This window comes from Lytechinus pictus, chromosome 14, assembly GCF_037042905.1.
Source record: "Lytechinus pictus isolate F3 Inbred chromosome 14, Lp3.0, whole genome shotgun sequence".
Taxonomy (NCBI): Eukaryota; Metazoa; Echinodermata; class Echinoidea; order Temnopleuroida; family Toxopneustidae; genus Lytechinus; species Lytechinus pictus.
Genome location: NC_087258.1, coordinates 15,741,418 through 15,763,560, shown reverse-complemented (window position 1 = coordinate 15,763,560; position 22,143 = coordinate 15,741,418). Strand labels below are relative to the sequence as shown.

The 22,143-nt window shown below is 36.8% G+C and overlaps 1 long non-coding RNA gene across 1 annotated transcript; it reads left to right on the top strand.

The window, feature by feature from the left end:
* Positions 1 to 6,704: 6,704 nt before the first annotated feature.
* Positions 6,705 to 16,378, top strand: LOC135156634 (uncharacterized). Its single transcript, XR_010295695.1, has 2 exons — positions 6,705 to 6,994; positions 11,377 to 16,378. It is a non-coding gene; the product is annotated as an uncharacterized LOC135156634 (long non-coding RNA).
* The last annotated feature ends 5,765 nt before the right edge of the window (positions 16,379 to 22,143 follow it).

The following is a 22,143-nucleotide window of genomic DNA, read 5'->3' as shown; positions in this document are numbered from 1 at the left end:
TAAAATTTTTGTTTCAAATTATGATGTCTATATTTTGGTGTTAATAGGTGCTCTAAGGTCTTATCTTTCAAATGCTATTAAAAAAATTTAGTTTCGGCCATGCTTGAGCGAACACGGAATGTTTTTGTCTGGGGTTAAAAAGGAGGCTTGCGCAAGAATGGCATAAAATTATAAATATGATGATCGGACTTCTTGCTAATTAGCAGACTTCCTTTTAACCTTTTCATTATCTTTGCCACAATTTTCAAGTCATGCGGTCAAAATTCATTTTCAGATCTATTTATTTGATTGAATTATTATGTTGTTTCTTTTTAATATGCTCTCTGTTAGCTTTGAATATTCCTTTTTCAAGCTAAACAATTTTGTTTCAACCGAATTATGGGAGAGCATTGATTTTTTATTCAAATCCTTTCATTGTGTGCTACAAAGGTTATGGTGCATTTTGAACAGTGCCAAACAGATGGGCGGGCGCTAGGGATGCTCCCCCCTCAATTAAAAAAAAATCATGACCAAGAAAAAAAGTGGACAGGAAATAAAAGGAAATATAGAAAGTAAAATATTATATTATTTTCTGAATATTATGTCAAAATCTATCACAAAATTTGATCTGGTAATTAAAAAAGTGGGAATATTTGCGTGCTCACTTCGCTCGCTCACAACGTTTTAATAGATTTTACCCGATCTGCCATATCTAGCTCCTTAAAATTGACTCAATACACCATTGTCATTGAAAGACATGAATCCCTTCCTGTGTTTCCTGTCAAGCAATTGAACTTGGTCAAGGAATTAATGACCCCTTGAAAAATAGATTCATGTCTTTTAAAGGTACATAACACAATTTGTTTCACATAATAAAAGGATTTGAATAATCACAAGTTTTCCCAATTAATAATTCAATCTTCTTGCTTGGGTTGACAAAAAAGTCTTCTTTTCTCATTTACTTATGAAGGAAAATTAAAAGGTAAGAGAAGTTTAAATGAAAATAAAAAAAAATCAATTAAATAAATAAATTTGTAAATGAAATTTGACAGCATAATTCGAAAATTGTGGCACAGATAAAGAAAAGGTCAAGCAGAAGTCTGATCATCATATTACTCATATTCTGCAATTCTGGCGCAAGCCTCTTTTTGAACCCCCAACAAAAACGTCCCGTGTTCGCTCAAGCATGAACCAAATTTATTTATTTTTATTGCATTTCAAAGATAATACCCTAGAGCATCTATTAACACCAAAATATAGACATCATTCTTTGAAAAAAAAATTTATAGACTTTTCAAATCTGTCCGGTTTTTTTTTTTATACGCACTGTATATGGAGATAGTGAGGGAGATTGTAATGATGATTATTGTTTAATGATGCCTATGATTCCAGTTTGGGTTTGTGATAATTAGTTTAATTTGAGAAAAAAAAAGATCAAATGTATTAACGTACGCTGCAAAAGCAGATCTTACTGATTACATAACTATCCCTTGATATTGAAATACCTGGAATACCTGAAAATCAATAGGGCTACCCTGTTGAAATAAAACGACAAATAAATAAATATATATATATATAAATAGATAGATAGATAGAGTGAGAAGTTAGGTAAACGTAAGGAAAAATTAATTCAATTATTCTAACACAAAAATAACAGCAGCGATAGAATACACATTTTAATTCATATTTCATTTTTCCTAAAGTGGTAAATAATATTGGTCATATTCATAATTACATTCATATAATGTGACCACTTTCCCAACAATTTTTAAGTTCATGTCTGCATATTCAGGCGTTGTTCTGACGAGGGGTTTAAGGAAGGGGTCTTTTGGGGGTAAATATGTATCGCTGTTGGGCAACTTCGACAGGCCACCGTCACGTACACGAACTTATTTTATGAGATATAAAACAATGCCTTCATTGTTTGTTTGTTTTTGTTTTTTTTCAAGAGGAGAACGCAAAGAGGCTTTGCTGTGTGTAGTAGAAATGCATCTTTCTTCCGATTGGGCTCTAAAAATATTTAAATTCAACATAGAGTGGAATCAATAAAGGGATGTGTGGCTGTTCTTCAATGTACCACAGCTCCTCTACATGTCAGTTGTAGAGTATTTTCTCCTCAATCTATTCCAAGATATCAATACAAACAAAAGTAATCTTGTAAGCGTTCTAAAGACAATAAACTATTTTTTAATACATAAAACCAAAAAGGGAAAGGGTATCCTAGGCATGCTCCTGTTGGGTTATAGCCTTTACTGTGCTATATAGAGCACTATTACAAACGGCAGAACAATAATAATGATAATAATAATAATAATAATAATAATAGTAGTAATAATAATAGTAATAATAATAATAATTATAATAATATCAATAATGATGAATGTAAATATAAAAATATAGATATAAAAGTTGCTTTAATATACAAAAAAACGCAACTTGCTTAAAGTCGAAATACGTAGAGGGGATGGGGTAAATTCGGAGGGCTCCCGTGGGCGTAGGCTTTATAAAAAAAACTTTCTTCAGGAAACATGTTGACTGACGTCTCATACATCTGTCTTTTCCAAGTCGATTAAACAAGTCAAACTGGTTTTGTAAAGTGGCGGGAATGCCGGGGGGGGGGGGGGGTGCAGTTTTGCCACTTCGGGTCTCCAAAAGATATTTATTTTAATAAAGTTAAAATATGGATTGAGGTAGGATACATTCGTCATGATTCATGTGCCAGAGTTTCATTAAAGCAGTAACCTGCAAAGCAATGTCTCCTGTAAATTTTAAATAAAACAAAATTAATAGTGTTTTACCGATACCGAAATGCATTTTGTCCGTATGTATCATAGATTGCGATGTGGCAGACACACCAACAAAAGCGTACGAGAAGCCGATGGAAGCTATTGTGTTGGGATTGTGTTATCTCGAATGACATACCATTGATCGCTTTATTGTCCGATTCGTGAGTATGACTGTGACATAGAGGTTGTTTTGGTCTCGTTTTTAGCGCAATATCACGTCATACATTTTGACATATTTGCCCTCTTTCTAAGCAAATAAAGACACTAATACTGTCATGAAGCATATCGATGTTTTCGCTAATATATTCTCTTTCGTGTAGAATGTTGACATTGTGTATTAGTTGCTGTTTTTTTTTTAACAGTTCAGGATTCATGAAAAAATACCCTGTTTTTAATTATAATTTGAATAATTTATGTAAATTAGGTAATAATAAACAAGGATATCCCAACTATTTTATGACCATTTTCTTCCCTTTCTTACCCTAAGTCTTTATTTCCAATTTTAGGGCAGTTCTAGTTAAATATATATTCTGAAATACTTGTTTTTACTATATCGGCATAATATGCAAATTTATGCAAATTACTTGCTTATTTGCATAGATACAGCGTGTCTCTTTGGATGAATCTTTTTCTTTTGACTCAAGGAACATTTGTGCCAAGCAGGACATTTGTACTAAAAAATGCAGCGTTCAACCTCTTAACAAGTCTACTAAAAAGGCTGAAGCCCTACGTGCATTTCGTAAGACATCTTCGTGACCATCGATCAACACCTAAAAGGAAAAAACAGTTTTTATAAATAACATGTATCCACTAGCGTACCTACGGGGGGGGGGGGGGGGGGGCAGGGGGCAGTCTACCCCTCCTGACGAGTCACAACCCATGCAAAAGACGTATCCCTGGCCCCCCTGACGAGCTTGAAAGACCCTTTTTTTGCCCCCCTGAAGAGCTTGAAGACTTTTTTTATTTTTTATCTTTTTTTATTTTTGCTTGTCAATTTTTTTCTGGTACGAAATCCTTTATTTGTGATTGAAGACCTTGTCAATTTTTTTGGCGGACGGTTTTGCCCCCCCCCCCCTGTGGAAAATCCTAGGTACGCTTATGCCTGTATCCCAATTCTAATTAACCGATCAGAACTTGAGAAGTGACTTAATACGAGGAATTTTCTTCATATGAAAAGAGCTGTAATATTATGGCGTGAATCTGTTTATTATGTCCTAAGTGTGCTGAAGGTATAAGATTAAGTACTTTTGCTGAGAATTACATGGGTACGCAAACGGGGCGATGCCAAGCGGATGGGGAGGGGGTAGAGAGGGGCCTCTGTCCCGTATGATTTTTTTCAAGTAGTGTGAAAAAAAGAAAGAAAAGGGGAGAGGAGAAACAAGAAACAAAGACGGAGAACTCTAGAAAGAGAAGAACGGAGAGTTGTGGGTCGAGATAACTATTATTTTATAATACAGATGATGAATTGGTCTGTGATTTTATTTGTTTCTATACTTAGAGAAAGTAAAATATTGAGAGGAACAGTGGTTGTTTTGTTACTTGGTAACATAATTAATGCGGTATGAATGTACTGAGTAACGAATAAGTGCGTTATCATTCAAAATTTGCCTATTTATAAGACTTTACTTCTCAGAATGTTGAATTATGGGCAATGATCCTGGCTAGTTGGGTTATCGTTACAATTAAGCCCGAAACGACTGAGCATCGATTTACCGACATATCAGTGGGTTATTGTCTACTGCACTGGGCTACAGATGAGGGGAGGGGGGAGGGGGCTTTGGGGGTCATGACCCCCACAAAATAGATTAACTACTTAAAGTTCGGACAGATCAGAAAGGATATGGGGAAGGAGAAATGCGATATTATTGTCTGAATGGTATATAGCAATCCACCGAAAAAATAAATGTTTGCATTAGAAAATATAATTTTTTGCTCGTTTACAGCTTTTACTAAATTTTGTCCCATCATACATGTTTGCGTAGCCCCCCACTTCTTTCTTTTTTCTTTTTTTTTTGTGGGGGGGGGGGGGCATTACGGCACTGGTCTTCTGTGCCTGTTTGGTCAATCTTTAGAAATAAGCGACATCGAATTCTATTGAAACAAAATAAGCAGTGGCGTAGCTAGGCCCGATTTTTTTCCTTGGGGGCACAGGGGAGGATCCAGCTTTCGCCAATAGGGGGAGGGGCCGATCGGCCGCTCAATTAAGTTTATTTTTCTTTGTTTGAAGGGGGGTAGTCCTCTCAGTCACTTCTTAGCTTTATTCTTATAAAACAACAAAAATATGAGCCCTATTAAGGTGCGAGTGCGAAGCGCGAGCTATTTTTTTTTTATATAAATACTTTCATGCATTTTGTCCTGATAATTTACCATTCGGGGCAATGTTTGCGATCCTGAACAAGATGCCAATGTAACTAGATAATTACCTCGAACGCCAAGCGCGAGCAGAAATTTTTAATAAACTATCTGGCCTGATCAAAAAGGGACCTGTTGAGGACTGTTTGCAGTTACCCATGAAGATGATATATATTTCAACAACTAAATAATGCGAGCCCGAAGTGCGAGCTGAATTTTTTTTACATTCGGACCTTAAAAAAATTGTCATTCTAAGCACTTTTCGTAATCATGAAAGGGATAGGTATGTAAACATTTGATGCGAGCGCGAAACGCGAGCGAGTAGAAAATCTAGATTTTAGACCTAAAAACGGAACACTCTATTCATGTTTTGTTAATCTTTAACGGGTAAGCCCTAATTGGGTATCTTCCTACATTAATAATGCGAGCTTGAAGCCCGAGCAGAAAATCATCGAAATTCTGATCTGATACTGGATAATTTAAGCACGTTTTTAATAAAAAAGCTGCCTATATTAATAAACATGCATGCACCTTTTACACTATTTAAAGCACTGTGTAGGAAAATTGTGAAGTGGATGTGGATCACACTTAATAAATTATACGCGCGCGAAGCGCTAGCTGATAGGCCTATACGTTTTTACAATATCACATCTGAAAAGGGATATTTTGAGAACTTTATGGAATTCGCGAAGACAATGGAAACTTAACAAATCATGCAACCGTGCAGCGTGAGCTGATAATGTTAATATTTTAGACCATGAAAAGGACATTTTACAGAGCAAAATCAATTTGTAAATAAAAGAAATAATGAAAGCTCGATATCCGAGCTTAAATATATTCTGTATATTGACTTCAAAACTTGATATTCTAAGCTCCATATCAGCCTATATTGAGCAAGATATGAATATCAAATGTAATGTGCGCACGAGCGAAAATTTATATAGTAACGTGATTTTTTTTTGAAAGTCTTCCCCTCATCTATTTTATTCATTCGTCTTCCTCCTCTCATTTTCCTCTTCCTTTTTTCTTCTATCTTCTTCTATTCTTTCTTTCTCCCCTTTTTTTTGCTCCGCCATTTTTTTTCAGGGGGGCCCTGGGTGGCACACCAAATCTCGGGGGGGGGGGGGTGCCCCCTCCCCCCATAGTCACTGCAAATGAGATTGACAAGGGCCACGGAACGTTATACGGTTTTGAAAGTGGGGTGACCATGCAAAAGTTTACAATCAGATGCTCATTTTTATTTGTGTTTGAACACGGTGTTAGGAAAAAAGTGGCAGGGATACAGCCGGCCCAGCCCTCCCCTGGGGGGCGTTTCATGAAAGGACTTGTCAGACGTTTTATCCGACAAGTCCCATTTTATCCGACAGTTACCATAGTAACAGTACCTCTCAGCCAATCAACATCAGAGAAAGATGTCAGATCTGACAACTTGTCGGATGAAAATGTTGATGAAACACTCCCCCGGTCTCGTGCAGCACCTGACTGACGGAGACAATCACTATGAATCCATTGACGTTACCATGACAACGGCGAATGTCCATTCATAGTAGGTCCACTATGATGCACTGGGGTGAAGAAAAAACGAGCACACAATGGCGGGAAAGTTTGAATAGGGGCAAGCGACAGTGAATGGGACAGAAAAGAGTGAATGAGTGTATTTTACCGACAGGAATGCAATATGACATTCAACAACGGCAACAACGGCGTAAATTCTGAAGGAATGATGTCCAACATGACTGCAGAATTATACAGCCGATAGGTGTTTCCAAAAAAGGGCATCCTACCGATTTTCTTCCTGATATTGCTGGATACGAGAAGAAATCATGGAAACTTCAGGAAATGATTTCAAACATCACTTTTAGAGATAGCAAGACCAGGTAAGTGAAATACACATCAGTGTTGTACGGTTATACGTTAAGGAACCTTTTAATGGCTAAACAATACACGTTGGCTAAAAAGGCCAAGTCAAAGCGTATATTAAAGCCTCCTGCCTGCACTAGTATAGGTACTGCATCGTTTTAAAGAGAGGATGGGAATGGACAGCTCCCTGACATGAAGCGACTTATCAAGGAGGGGGGAGTAAAGGGGAGGCACGTGTCCCGGGAGCAGGGGGGGGGGGAGGGGGGGGGGGCTCGAAAGGCAAAGGGGCGCAAATAAAGAAAAGGAAATAATGAAGAGAAAAGGCAAAGGGATAAAGGCACAGCCATACCACCGAAGGTGATGCAGTTACCAATACATTTACCCAGGGCTGAATATTCGTGCCAACTTTTGATTAGTGATATATTCGTATTCTCTTAAGGAATTCCAACAAATAGTCCTTCAAATATTCTCTTTGCAAACGCATATATTACTTAGTATTGGCTATATAACCTTGTTCCTGTATGAGTGTTAGTAACTTTTCATCTGTAGCTGCGGCTTTTGATACACTATTCTTTAATTCTTACAAATAGTTTCTGGATTACATATTCTTTATAGTTTAATAATGTTACAGCTTTTCACCACGCACTGAATCGATAGGGGAGACACAAATCCACTTCATTAATTTCTACAATCAATCATTGAAATTTCCCTTTTTAAATGAAGATATTTAAAAAAATCAGCTCGGGCTTCGCGCACGCATTACATATCATGTTCATGAATTCTTACAAATTAGCCTTTAACATTTTCACCTTCCAGGTAAGTGTATTATATCAAACAAATCGGCTCACCCCTCGTGCTTGCATTAATTGCTTATATAAAATGCCTTTGATTCAATTATTGACAACCCCCCCCCAAAAAAGGTCCTGGTGACGTCTATGGATGCACAGTATTGGGTCTTCTAAAAGATATAATGTACTCTTTCCCGGACTGTTTATTTCGTATTAAGTGAAAAATTTACCCCTTTTTCAAATTCAAACTTTCATTGGCTGAAAAGCTTTAAAATGTAGAACAATGCACGACAACCATGCATAAAATGAATTCATTATTAGAATTGCACTCTAAATTTCGTAATTGGATTCATATAGATTGCTATTGCTTTAGATTCAAACCTTAACGATTTGATTTTATAGTTATTTTCTTCCTTTTTGAGCGGGAGCTGTAATTTCTTTACCAGGGGCGGATCTAACTTTCGCCGATAGGGTGGGGGTGTATTTTCATCCATATTTTTCCGATCGAGGGATTGCTTTTTATGAGGGGGGGGGTGTATTCTTGCTGATAACTTACGGGTTTATTATCATCTTAGCTTTACGTTAAGGAAGATCTATTTCACAAGCCCAAATAAAATAATGCGAACGCGAAGCGAGAGATATTTAAATTGTACTTAAACCCGCATACATTCGTAATTCCGAAGCTTCGGTTATTCCGAAGGTTCGTTATTCCGAAAACGAAATGAGGTTCGTAATTCCGAAGGTTCGTTAGTCCGAAAACGTAATGATTAACGAACCTTATTTCGTTTTCGGATGAACGAACATTCGGAACAACGAACCTTATTTCGTTTTCGGACTAACGAACCTTCGGAACATCGAACCTTATTTCGTGTTCGGATTATCGAACCTTCGGAATTACGAAACTTCGGAATAAAGAACCTTCGGAATTACGAAGTGTAACCCTTAAACCCAGGCGCAGTTCTAGAATAAATTTCAACGTTGCTTTATTCAATAAAATGAGAATTGCATATTATGGAAAACCTTATATACTGACCAAGCAGCTAGTCCACCCCCTCTTAAAAAAGATATTTCTAATATCATGCGAACAGGCGAGGATCCAGGATTTCGTAGGGAGGGGTCCCAAAATTGACCTGATTTTGGCGCCTCTGTGTACTTTTCGAAAAATGGCGCCCCCTCCATCCCCGCTAGGCAAACATAAGTGCCTTCAAATGCATGTTGAATTTTCTTATTTCATAATCACATGAAAAAAGGAAATTGAATGCCACTTTTTTAACGTGCTCACGAAAAAAAAACCATGAATGTAATATCACTTAAAAAAAGAATAAATGCGAGCGCGAAGCCCCAGCGATTTTCTGTTTTGAGCATTTGGCGATTTCACACCGTAAAAACTGTGGTGTTAAAACTGACACCAGTTGGTGTTAATAGAGGACCACACCCTGAGGTGTTAACATTACACCCTAGAGATTGAAAATAACACCAAAGAGTGTAAATGTAACAACCAAAGGTGTTGTGATCACACCTATCGGTGTTAAACTAACACTGTCAATTTAACACGTGCGTAAAATAACTGGTGTGGTCCTCTATGTACACCCGTTAACACCACAGTTTTTGCTGTGCAATTTCGTTTAACCTCTCACCAGAGTAGGCCCTGCTAGAATTGTGTGAGCGGGAGGGGCAATTTATTTATAGTTGTTTTTTAATAGCCTTCAGTCAGATTGATAACCTCTTGAGAATAATGCAATCTCGAAGGCAATCGACTCAATCTCCTCATCAGTGGTGAAGCTGGGATTTATTCAGCAGGGGCGCATGGGGAGGGGGCACCAAGATAGAAAAGATCAGTGGGGGGGGGGGGGGTACAGACCGAAATTAAAGAAAATATGAGATTTATTATAAAAAACACGATGTATTTCACTAAGCCTTAATGAATAATGCGAATGCGAAGCGCGATCTGATTTTCTTATTTTCATGTATTTTATCCTGAAAGCTTAAGTAGTTATCATGATGAACACGATGCATATCTAATTTAAAAAAAATGAATGCAAGTGCGAAGCGCGAGCTAAAACTTTCATAATGATGAAATGAAAAAGGACACTTTTATTTGTCAGATTAGAATATCAAAAATTATCAGCTCATAAAACTGTCAGGACAGCCATGAGTATAAAATAATTCCATTGATGCGAGCGCGAAGCACGAGCTGAAATTTTTGGATATTCTAACCCGACAACTAGCGTGATTTAAGATAAACAAATATCTGTGTATCTCGGGAATCAAGTAATACGAGCGCAAAGCACGAGCTGGAATATTTTTCATATTCCTATCTGAAAATGTGAAATTTTAAACACGTTTTTAGATAAAGAACAATTTGTGTTTCTTAATATATGAATAACGAGAGCCCAAAGCGCCAGGTAAAATTTTATTGTCCTGACTAGAAGTGAAAACCTTTCGAGCACTTGAGCACATCCATATACTCAGGGGCGAATCCACCTTTCGCCAATGGGGGGGGGGGGGGGGGGGGGAGTTGGCAGAAATATATTTTCATTCACACTGTCCCTGATTGGCGGCCAAAAGTTGAATGGGGGTATTCCTCTCAAAAGATTGATGTTTTAACTACATCTCAGATTTGATCTTACACTCAAGATAAGACATAAAGAAATAACGCGAGCGCGAAGCACGACCTAATTCTTTTTATATTTCATGTATTAAGATTAAATATTTTGAGCAGTTGTTTATAATCATGAACATGATGCGAATGTAATTAAATGATTAATGCGAGCGCGAAGCGCGAGCTGAATATTTTAATACACTGATCTCAGTAAAAAAAAGTATAGTTTGTAGTGAGTAATGAAGAGAATATTGCGAGCACGAGCTTAAATTTTAATATACTGATCTGAAAAGCGACATGTTCATGACGGTCTCCAGTGACTCGTGAAGTTTATTACATACGTGTATATATATATATATATATATATATACATATTTATTTCACGTATTGGCTTCAGTAAGGTAACAAAATAATACTGATAATGCTTTGATCGCCAATGAATTTTTTATTTTTCACTCGAATTTTCGACGGTCCTCCGTCTTCTTCAGGAGTTTACAATGTGTGGTATCAGATCAATCAGAGAGCGCATATATTACGTAAAATACCTTTTGACAATTGCTCATTTGGCAACTGCTTTTTTTATTTGCCAAAATAGTGATAATCGATGCCAAAAATCTTTGGAATCACATCATTTTTTTTTCTAAATCGCCCTTTTCCTAGCCAAGGCATCACCTAAGCAGGATCGCAGGAGCAGCATAAAACTAAATGCCATTGCACATTTTCTACTTCCAACCAATCAGATGAAAGGATTAGGGAAAGATTTTTAAAGTTAGTGAAAAGAATACTGAATTTAGGCTTTTGAGAGAAGGAAAAGGTATTGGGACCATTTTTCTTAATTTCTTTTGTCTATTCTCCTTTTTATTCTTTCTTTCCTTCCTTTCTTCTTTTCTTTCTTTTTTTTTTTTTGCATGCTCCAATTGGGAACCGTTATTTTGTTGACATATAGAAGAGAAACGGTACATGTATGACTGCTTCGTGTATATTTTCCTTTCCTGTTGTTTTTCATCAGGGCAAGGTGTCGACCAAGACTTCTACCACTCAATGCGTGTCCATATCCTGAGCCTGCGAGCCACATTGGATGATTGGAAGTGGGATAAAGGCATACGTTCGAGGACACATCCACAGACACATCTTCCTTCATATGACCTGGGCTCCGTAACACAAAGGTTTGCGATCAATTGCAAATATGGAAGAACCGCACTGATTGGTCGCTGGCCAGAATTTTAAACCTTATGCGCATGTAACATTGATATTGATTGGTCAGTTCATTTAGCGATTGATCGCTAATCTTTGTGTTACGGAGCCCTGTCAGCGAAGAACCGAGCAGCTAGGAGATGATGATCAAGAGATGATGATAGGTCAGGTGGATAGCAGAGTGTTACTCGGAAGGCAATTGTGGTGAGATGAGGTCTTCCATGTACGTTGTATATGCACCCGCAGTTTTACCATGGAGCTATTAAACAGCTCCATGGTTTTACCACGAGAAGGAATAAGATGTGGACAGTGTATTTCATCCTAACATGGGACCATGCGGATACCATGGTTGGAAAGTTCACCCGATGCAGCCTCACCATGGTGAGAGGTGATCAAGGATCCAGTTGTTGCCGGTCCGCGAGTCCGGTCCGGAGTCCGAGGAACTTCACTTACAAGGCGGGAATGTTCCAGAGGATGTTACGGTTTTTTTACAATCAGAGTGTGTTTTTAAGGTCTTCTGTGCACCATAAAAACAATTATGTGTAAGTTATCAGGCACTGAGCTGCAAGACAATACTTCTCAAACGACCATATCTGGCATTAAAGTAGGAAAAAAATTGCAGTTTCATTTATTCCCCTCCAATTTCAAGACCGCGCATATCGCATATCTATTCCCGGATGTATTAATCAGCTATGACAAGGCATTGTTTTACCAATCAGAATTGACTGTTTAAATAAATGACAGCCCATGGAAAAGCTACAGATAACTCGATTATTTGTGCGACTTTTAGCTCAAATTTGGGTATTCTGTCCAAAACGTCCTCTCCGAATTCGGTAGTTATATACGCGTATTGTACTTGATTATATTATGTTTCTATGGATACTTTTACATATATTTTATGCAACAAACTTAGAATAATTAGTGACGAAATTTTTTTAAAGTGAAATGAGACGCGCAGTATACTTTGATTGTAAAACAACCCTTAACACTGTTAAAAGCGCTGTTTAAAATTATAAGCACGTTGTTTAAGCCCGTCTCTCTAACAACTATTGTTAAAGCTTTACTGTTTAAACTTTTCAAACAACGATCGTCTTCTCATTTAGCCTATCAGATACTTTATATTACAGCACGGGAATGTTCCAAGGACGTTAACAGGCCTGTTATAGCAGAATTCAGTCAGCATCGATCGACATACAGGGAATGTATTAACTGCAGATTTATCAAGATAGACACTGGTTTTGTAATTCAGTTTTTCCGTTAGTTTTCTGAATAACGCCATTAAAATATAAAACAAATAAGGAGAAAGGTAAAAGACTCGCCGCATTCATGGAAGGAAGATGAACTGATTTGGTTGATTAATTTTTCTCCATTGAATCCTACCTTCATAGTAAAAAAGCACGTGTTTAAGCCTGTCACTCTAAAAAAAGTTGTTTAAACTTTTGTGTAATTGTTTTTAAACAACTTGTTCATGTTGTAATATAATATGTCATTATTTAAGGCTTCATTTTGGATTTTAGTAGAATTACAACATGAAAGTCTTAGGCTTTAACGGAAGATGTTTTTTTTTTATTCCCAAAGCAAGGGAACAAAGCGACCAAGCTAATCATGAAACTTGCAGTTTCATTCGTGAAATTTAAGGCTAATTTTGCATAGTTTGGTGAATTTAACTGATATTTTAAGACAAAAAGCGTAAACTCCCACATTTTTTGTCTGTTTTGGACGGGGATGACAACCCGCCTTTCTATTCTGAATTTGGCCCTCTCCACCAAAGTGTAGGTAGTACATGGGTACAGTATGCAGCGCTTAGAAAAAAAAACAAGCGCTACATAATAAATTTTGCAATTTTGTAATAAATTATTGTAATACTGTATAGTTTTTGTGATAGGTTCAAGCTAAGATTCATTGCTTTATCAATTTTTGGACCAGTAATGTCCATTCCTTAGTGTTGTGATGTTTCAACCCCCCTCTCTCTCCCCCTTTTTTGGAGGGGGGGGGGGTAGGGTTTTCATTTATCATGCATTTTGTCATTAGTGGTCCACAAATTAATTTGGGAGCAATTATAATACATTTAACGTATCTATGGCCCATAAAAGATTACTCTGTAATAAGGCAAACAATTCAACAGGCCCATTTGTTGAATGGCTTACATTTTGGACATTCATTTCTGGAATGCATTGTATTACTGAACCTTTTCTAATGAATGGAGAGTAACAAAAGTGAAAGTCCAGTTAGCCGTTTGACTGTTAGGAAAGCTTCATCTGATATACTTTTAAGGGCAAGTCCACCCCAACAAAAAGTTGAGTTGAATTATCAAACAATCAAAATAAAAGTTTCATCAAATCGGATGTAAAATAAAAAAAAGTTAGAAAATTATCAGTTTGAGAAAGACAGAGGGGGGGGGGGGTCATATTATGTAAATGAGAGAGTCGATTATGTCACACACCATTTCTTTTGTATTTTACTAGATGAAACATAGACATACCAATTTTTGCAGATTTGACAGTTAGAAAGCATCTTCATTGATTGAATGAGAATAATTATGTTGCAATAAGGATAATCCTATACATGCAAAGAGAATTCAAAACCTTGTTCCACATAATAATGAGGAAAATAAGAGGCCATTGTAGATTTCACGTGATAATAAGATACAAAAGATATGGTGAGTTGGAGGGTGTTTCATAAAGCTAATTGTTAATTCAAGACCGACTTTAAGAAGAACTGGTGATCCTTTCTTACGTGCTCAATAATCACCAATGGTGAAAATGAATGCAGGAAATGATCACCAGTCTTTCTTAAAGTCGGTTTTAACTTACGAACAGCATTATGAAATGGCCCGTTCCCTTACGTGCATACTGACTAGAATTAAGTGACACCAGGAAATGCCATGCAGTTTCTTATTTTACATGAGCTAGATTATGATGAAATTTTCACCTTGGTTTAAATTGCATTGAAATACAGTCTGAAATATAAGTTCATCTGCGAATGACATTTGGGCTAAATTTTAGAATTCGTTGTTTTGCCAGGAGGGTGTTTTATGAATCCGTTCGTGAGTTACGACTGACTCTATGTCTGACTGGTGACCCTTTCTTGTGCTGTATGATATATAATAATAATAATATAGATATATTTACCCAGGGTAGCCACTTCAGTTTCAAAAACTGTTCTACCAGCAGGCCCTGCTATTATTATTACCCCGGCTTTAGCTGAGCTGCCTAGGCGCTCAAGCATTCAAGGAATTTCTTCCTACCGGGTACCCATTCACCTCACCTGGGTTGAGTGCAGCAGTGTGGATGAGTTTCTTGCTGAAGGAAATTACGCCATGGCTGGGATTCGAACCCACGACCCTCTGTTTCAAAGTCAAAAGACTAATCCACTGGGCCACAGCGCTCCACTTTGTACCTGACATAGCACCCAAGAACATGGTCTAGCCATGCATAAAGTCGTGCATAAATTTACGAAGAGCTTTATGAAACACCCACCTGGGCCCCCGTTGCATATAAGTTACTTTCATAGTAACTTTGCCACCCAATGGTAAATACCATGGTAACGATGCTACGCAGCCAATCAAAACCAAGAATTTCACTGGATGACAGAGTTACTACAGTAGTAAATTTTATGCAACGGGGCCCTGGACAGTAAATGATCCGTGTTACACTTCCTTTTGGCTACTTGTGTTTATTCTTGTACCCGGTTTCATATAAAACTTGTCCCATTATCACCCGCTCTCTCTCTTTCTTTCTCTCTTATCCCCCTTCTCTCTCTTTTGTCTCCCAATCTTTTTTTATATTTTCTGAAGGTACTTTCACATTTGGTTGTGCAATCATAATTGTTACATTATATTTTGCGGAAAAGTTGCACGACCAATTTTGAAAGCCCCTTTATATACATGTGTATAGAGTGTCCCACAGAAGGGGAAACCGGGATTCTCGGTTTATTGGGAATAATTTTTTCAATATTGGCATATGATTCACGATCTTTTATTGATATCATGAAATCAATTTGTTGTTGTTTTGGTACATCTTATATCATTAAGTCAAGAGCTGCCAACGCCAATCGGAGAGAAAAAGAAACATTTTTTAAAACCCTTTTTCCAAGCGTAAAATCTTATTTTTGTTTCAAATTTTGGAAAAAATATAATTCTTACAAGTTTGAGAAATCCCATTTCAAGGGGAAAAAAATAATTATCCTCTTAAAAATCCTACTACTTGACCAGCTCTGCTAGGTCGCACATAGATGTAAAAAATACAAATTTATGGTCAAAACATATTTACTGATCGTGATACCTTTTTTTGTGTGACACTCTGTACACACAACCCTTGAAAATAGAGTGAACTTCATCAAATGCATGTTTACATATTAAACCTATAACCACTTATTTAGCAAAAAAATAAGAACTACCAATTATTCTCATTTCCAATATCCCTTATGATAGATGTATGAAACATGAAAATTTATCTTTAACCAACATATATGAATAACCTTTACTATTGCCAATTTGAAGTAATATTCATTTTTGCTTTGTAAATGCCATAAGAATATTGTTTGAACAAATCTAACCAAAATCAAAATCTGTTCAGAAATATTATTTTCATTTTATGAAGTTCACTCTTGATAATATTAAGATAAAAACATCCCCTTTTTCAAATGAAATTATACCTACCGTGTTGCAAATTGCATTGTTATTGAGTTACCCATCAACACTTTCGATGATTTTGTTTATTTGATCATGGAAAACTTTAGGCTGGATATTGAAATAGCTCATCCAAATGCAGTGATGCTAAATTATACAAAAATAACATTCTCCTGAAATGAGGAAATCTTGCCATCAATATCAATCCATTTTGCAACATTTTACCACAAAAATAGGGGGGGGGGTGGATAATTGAGGGTTGCACATCGTCTGCGAAGGCTTTAATAAATCTCACCAACTCGGTGGAAATTTATGCCATTTTTGTGGATAATGTGCAAACCTAAAAGGGGAGGCCATTAAACTTATCCCGCTGCAAGCCAAAGTGTGACATTGTTCTTGAAAGTTCTCTATAAGTTAAACATATCTTGGTTTTGCATTTCACCATTTTTTTGCAAGTCTATTATCCGCAAAATCGCAACTGCCATGGAAATATCTGAAAATGAAATAAACATTTTATCTTGGTCTTGCTTCTCAAATTTAAATATATGATTTAAAGAAAATTGTACGATGATAAACAGACTTCTGAATTTGGGTTACATTCTACACATTGTACAGTACCCATGAGAAAACTTTAAACATGGAGGTTTCAGGAACGATGTCACTTTTGGCTTCCAAAATGGGTTTTGTGACACTTTTGCCGTCCCATGACAAAAAAAATGCAACTCTAGAGAACGAAATTTTAATAAATTTTAATAAATGAGTAAAATGTGTCGTTTTATCTATGCATCTTGCATCTATAAAGTCTATATTTGGGGGGGATGGTTGGTATTTGACTCCAATCCATTTAGTATCGTTTAGGGCAATAGAAAATCCCCCCCCCCAAAAAAAAAAAAACATGGTTGCTTATGTCATTGGACAGCAGATTTGCTCCTGCAATAGATGCTCCTACCGAAAACAAGCACATTTATACAAACATAAACCCTAAGCCTAATTGTAACTCCAACCCTCTAAATAACGTCCTATCATAACCCGAGTAAATTGGTATAGGAGCAATTGATGCAGGAGCAAGTGTCATCTTATGATATGTAGGGGAGATCATAAGGTATAAAAAGGGGATCATAATGGATACAATAAAAGGGAGGGGCAAGCCACAGTAAACAGGTATGCGATAAAGAATGACTAAAAAGCAAAAAAAAATTCATTTTCTGATAAATTTATTTTGTATTGAATATATATAAAAAAATAAATAAAAAAAAAAAGACCAGCAGCCAAGAAGATTCATTCAAGTATAGAGGTTGCCATTGCAACTGACCTCTTGATTCAATGGAGCAAACCCTCAACCCCACAAAATGACCACCAGTCTGAGCTGGGGTCTCCTTGACAAAATCACACAATACGTGACATCACTACCAATTGTCCTATTTTTAAGTGTACAGGGCGGGGCACTGGACACTGCCATGCATGACATACCACATCCTTAATGCAGGTGCTTTATTTACAACTTCAATGATACTTTGTGTAGCCAAGTGTATGAGAGACAATGCACTGATTTCCAACCCCTTCCCCTTCTCCCCAAGAAAAAACCCAACCTTATTTCCTAAAATCTACCCCCTTCCTCCACTACCACCCCCTCTACCCCCCTCCTCTCCTTTGTACAGGTTTACCAGTTAATCCATTAATTGTGGCCTCACTCCATACCTCGCTGTACTATCCATCCAGGGAAGCATTTCATGAAGATTTCTGTCAGTGATTTTCACCAACAGATGTTATGAGCTACCGTAAATCACTGCATCTGATTGGTCAATAGCAAATTAGTCGGTGATAATCACTGACAAGTCTCTCCATGAAATGTTCCCCAAATCTGCCAATCTTCATTTCACATTTCAACATTTACATACATGACTGATATTTAGATGTGTTCAATAATTTCATTATACAGTATCATTACTAATAATTGCCATATCTTAAAATTTCAATAGTCTATTGCATCATTTTATTTTTGCATTATTTTTCATATTTTATTTCATTTTTTTATTCTTTATTAATTATTATTATTATTATTAATATTATTAATTTTTTTTTGGGGGGGGGTATTCATTTCAAATGAGCAGTAGCCTGAGCAGATGGGAAATATTAGAACAATTTTGCAAATAAATGAATGCAGTTTTCTGTACATATACAATTGTGTTTCTATGAACTTCAATGAACACTGCATTTCTTGTTAACATTTAGAAATACACCAAAAGGAAAAAAAAGGAAAATTTGATGGTTTCTTTTCTATTTCTTTTCATTTCTTTGTATTTATTATTTCCCCTTCATTTATTCACCATCATACAGGAACCAAATGTTTTGATTTGCGTATGCATCCAGCACTTCATTCCACAGAACTTTGAGAGACAAAGCTATTGCATTCAGAATGATAAGATATATGCGAATCTAGATCTAACAGGTTGAACCCTCAAGATAGGCTCATCCTGAGGAAGTACACTTTGTATCCCACAATGCACCTTCAATCATCACAATACAATGCATGTTATCTAGTAGTGAAGCACAATGTCAAATATCTGAGACAGCAACCCATAAAATTTACAAAACTTCTTCCAGAATGAAGAAAACCCTTTCTTCAGCAAATAGAAAATTAAAGAATTTCAGAAACAGCACCAAATGAAAATCTCTACAGCTCGTTCCAGAGTAGATGTAGGAATCGTTTGGTTTAGGCAGAAGGTCAATGACAACTGTTACAATCTTCTAGAAGAAAAAATGTCAAATTTCACAGATGGCACCAAACAGCATTTCCAAAACCCATACGAGACTGGATGTTGGAAACCGTTGTAACAATCTACAAGAAGTCGTCGTCTGATTACACTCCATATCGTCAAACGTGAACTTTGAAAACTGGGATACTTCTAGGCTTAAGTGCCCCTTCATCCCTGCCACAATTATAGATCCATGTAATGGTGCGAAAATCCTCTTGAATTGAATACCATACCATGGTCAAGTCTCAAAGAATCATTTGCTCTGACCCCTTGAGGGCGATGGCACCGAGTGTGGATGCTGATGAGGCTCTTCAAGGAATTGCAAGCATCTTTCATTGATCACCATGTTCAGAAGTCTCGGGTGTCGAAGAGTCCTCCCAGTCTGGCTCCTTCCCTTATGTCATATTCCTCTATGACCAAAGAACGTAAAGCCTGACTTAAACCAGTTTTTCAGGTCCACATAGCAGCTCCGGTTTAGACTGAATAAAGCTTTCAAAGCACAGGGAGAGAGAATTTGTAAATTTGAAAGACAACCTGATCAACCAAGTCTGGGGATGGTTTCATAAAGGACTTGCAACTGGTAAACTTTGCCAGAATTGCAACTACAGTAGTAACGGCTCAGCAGCCAATCATAATCAAGGTTTCCATGGTGGTTGCCATGATGGCAAAGTTTACCAGTTGCAAGTCCTTTATGAAACGGGCCCCAGATGTGCGAAGTTCCATCAAACCTTCCCAACTACAGCAACCCTTCTTAAATTCAGTCACGTGAATAAATGCCATTCTCATTCACACAGGATATGACTTGAATGTTCCATGAGGGGAAAACTACCAGATGATGCAATGATCGAATAACCATGGAAAGAATGGAAAATGGAGTTTGGAAGGTTGATAATCTGGTGGATCACTGCCCCACACAATGTGGATGAATACCAGATGGTAATAGGCTAAGCTCGCAAGAACCGTGCAGATCAGAGTGCTGTAATGTCTACCAAATGTTACAATGATTATCATCATTCAGACCACCTGTAAGGCACCAATAGAAAAACCAATCAAGACACAGACCCCTCATCAGATGCCACCATTTACAATATGCAACTTGCATGATGTTTTGAAGAGCAATGGACGCAAACACATAGGTTGAAAAGAACACTTTTCCTCTTCATCAGAGAGTACTTGAGGATTATCAAAACATTAACACCAAATGCCAAAATGTTACATGCAATTGAATACAATGCAATTACTCCAGAAGTCAGCAGCATTCCCTTCAAAAATAGGCCAACAGTTCCTCACTTCTCTTCTCTGGAGGGCAAACCGGTTCTTGATGGACCTTGATCACTGCCACTAAGCCCCAAAGCCATCTTGGCTAGACTGCTCCATCAAATAAATTGGAAAAACGTGCAAAAGACACACTACAAAATATCGATAAGGGTCAACCAGAAACACTACAGTGGGCAAGGCTCTTGGAAAGGAAATGGCACTTGCTGGCAAGATGGAAATCAAAATTTGACATTGCACTTCTAAAACTAGATTCCAGACTAACTTGTACTGCAGTGATTGAAGGAACATTCTTTTTACATTGTGGAAAAAACATTGAAGCACACAATCCTCATAAAAAATGAGTTCAACTTTTTATCTGATGTTGATTACAGGTGCCAATTTTTTGGGGTCTTTTTTTTTGTTTTGGCGGACGAACCGATATTGAGAAGCCACCTTCATCACAATATCATTATCATCCAACACAGGTCTGGCTAAATCTCTCGCATTCTGTGTTTACATAATGGATACACACTCGGCATTTTTGAAAAAAAAATAGGTCCATGGTGAATGGGGATCAGACCAAACAGTTTGAAAAAGTAAAATTAGTCTGTCCGAAAAATTGATATGTACAGAAATACAGAATATATTTATTGCAAAATAATTCACACTACTCTATCATGGCTCTGCGATTAATTAAAAGAAATGATATAAAAGTCTGTACATCAATTTCCTTTCAAATGATTTCTTTGGATTATTATCAGCACATTTATATATCAGTCATGGAAAATATTATGTTGCAACAATGTGAAACAAAGATGAATTTAGAGCAGCAGCTAGAGCAGATAGTACAGAAAGGTATATAAAATAAGACAGCAATCAATAGATCAACAGGTAATGCAAGTTATTGTATTGTAGAGGAGTTTTTTTAAAATCCCTTCAAACTTTCTTTCAGGAATGGAATTGCTTTGATAAATTTTCATAAAAAGAATATCTTTCCAAACATTGAATAGAATGTCATGAATTTGGAAAGTGCAATTGTGGTAAAATGTGGATAAAAAGCCCAATATGGGTAAAAATTGCTGCCCAATATTTCCAAACTAATTATTACCCTCAGTTATAATTAAAAAAAAAACTGATTGCATTGTCTCACATACTCTAGGCTACACAAAATATCACTGAAATCATCAATAAAGCACTTACATTATAGATGTTGTATACCATGCACAGCAGTGTCAAGTGCCCTCCTCTGCACACTGAAAAATAGGTCTCATGGTAGTGACATCACATATTGTGTGATTCTGGCAGGAAGATCCCAGCTCAAACCAGACTGGTAACCATATTTGTGAGGTCTACTCCATCAATGAGGTCAGCTGTTCTGGTCCTCCAACTTGAATGAACCTTCTTGGCTGCCGGTCTTGCATTTTATTTTCAAGATAGAATAAGATTGTGAATACAAAGCAAGTATATAGTACAATCGTACACAACATGTATAGGGCAGGTCCAAGTTATCTGAAATGACATTAGGGACAGTGATTTTCGGTTTTAAAAATCCATTTTTTTTGTTTCTGGGAACCTGTCACTCTGTTTTAAATTTTATCTAAAATAGAAATTCCATTTCATCATAGAAAATGTACACCGCAATTATTGAATTTTGTTTTTCAAAAGTACATTCAATTAATTTTTACAAGAAAAGTAACAAACCAAAAACAGATTCAGTGTTTTGATCACTGTCCCTAGAACATGTGACGTAAGAGACAAATAAAAGAGGTGTTTCACAAAGATTTAAGAGTGACTAGAAATTGCTCTTAAACTTCCACTTCTGTGTGGAAAATAGCAGATCACCGTATTGGTTGGATCAGAATCGGAGGATATGCGCTACAGAATACATGAATCAATCAATGAGACTGCAAATTATCATGTGTATGTTAATACTTAAAGA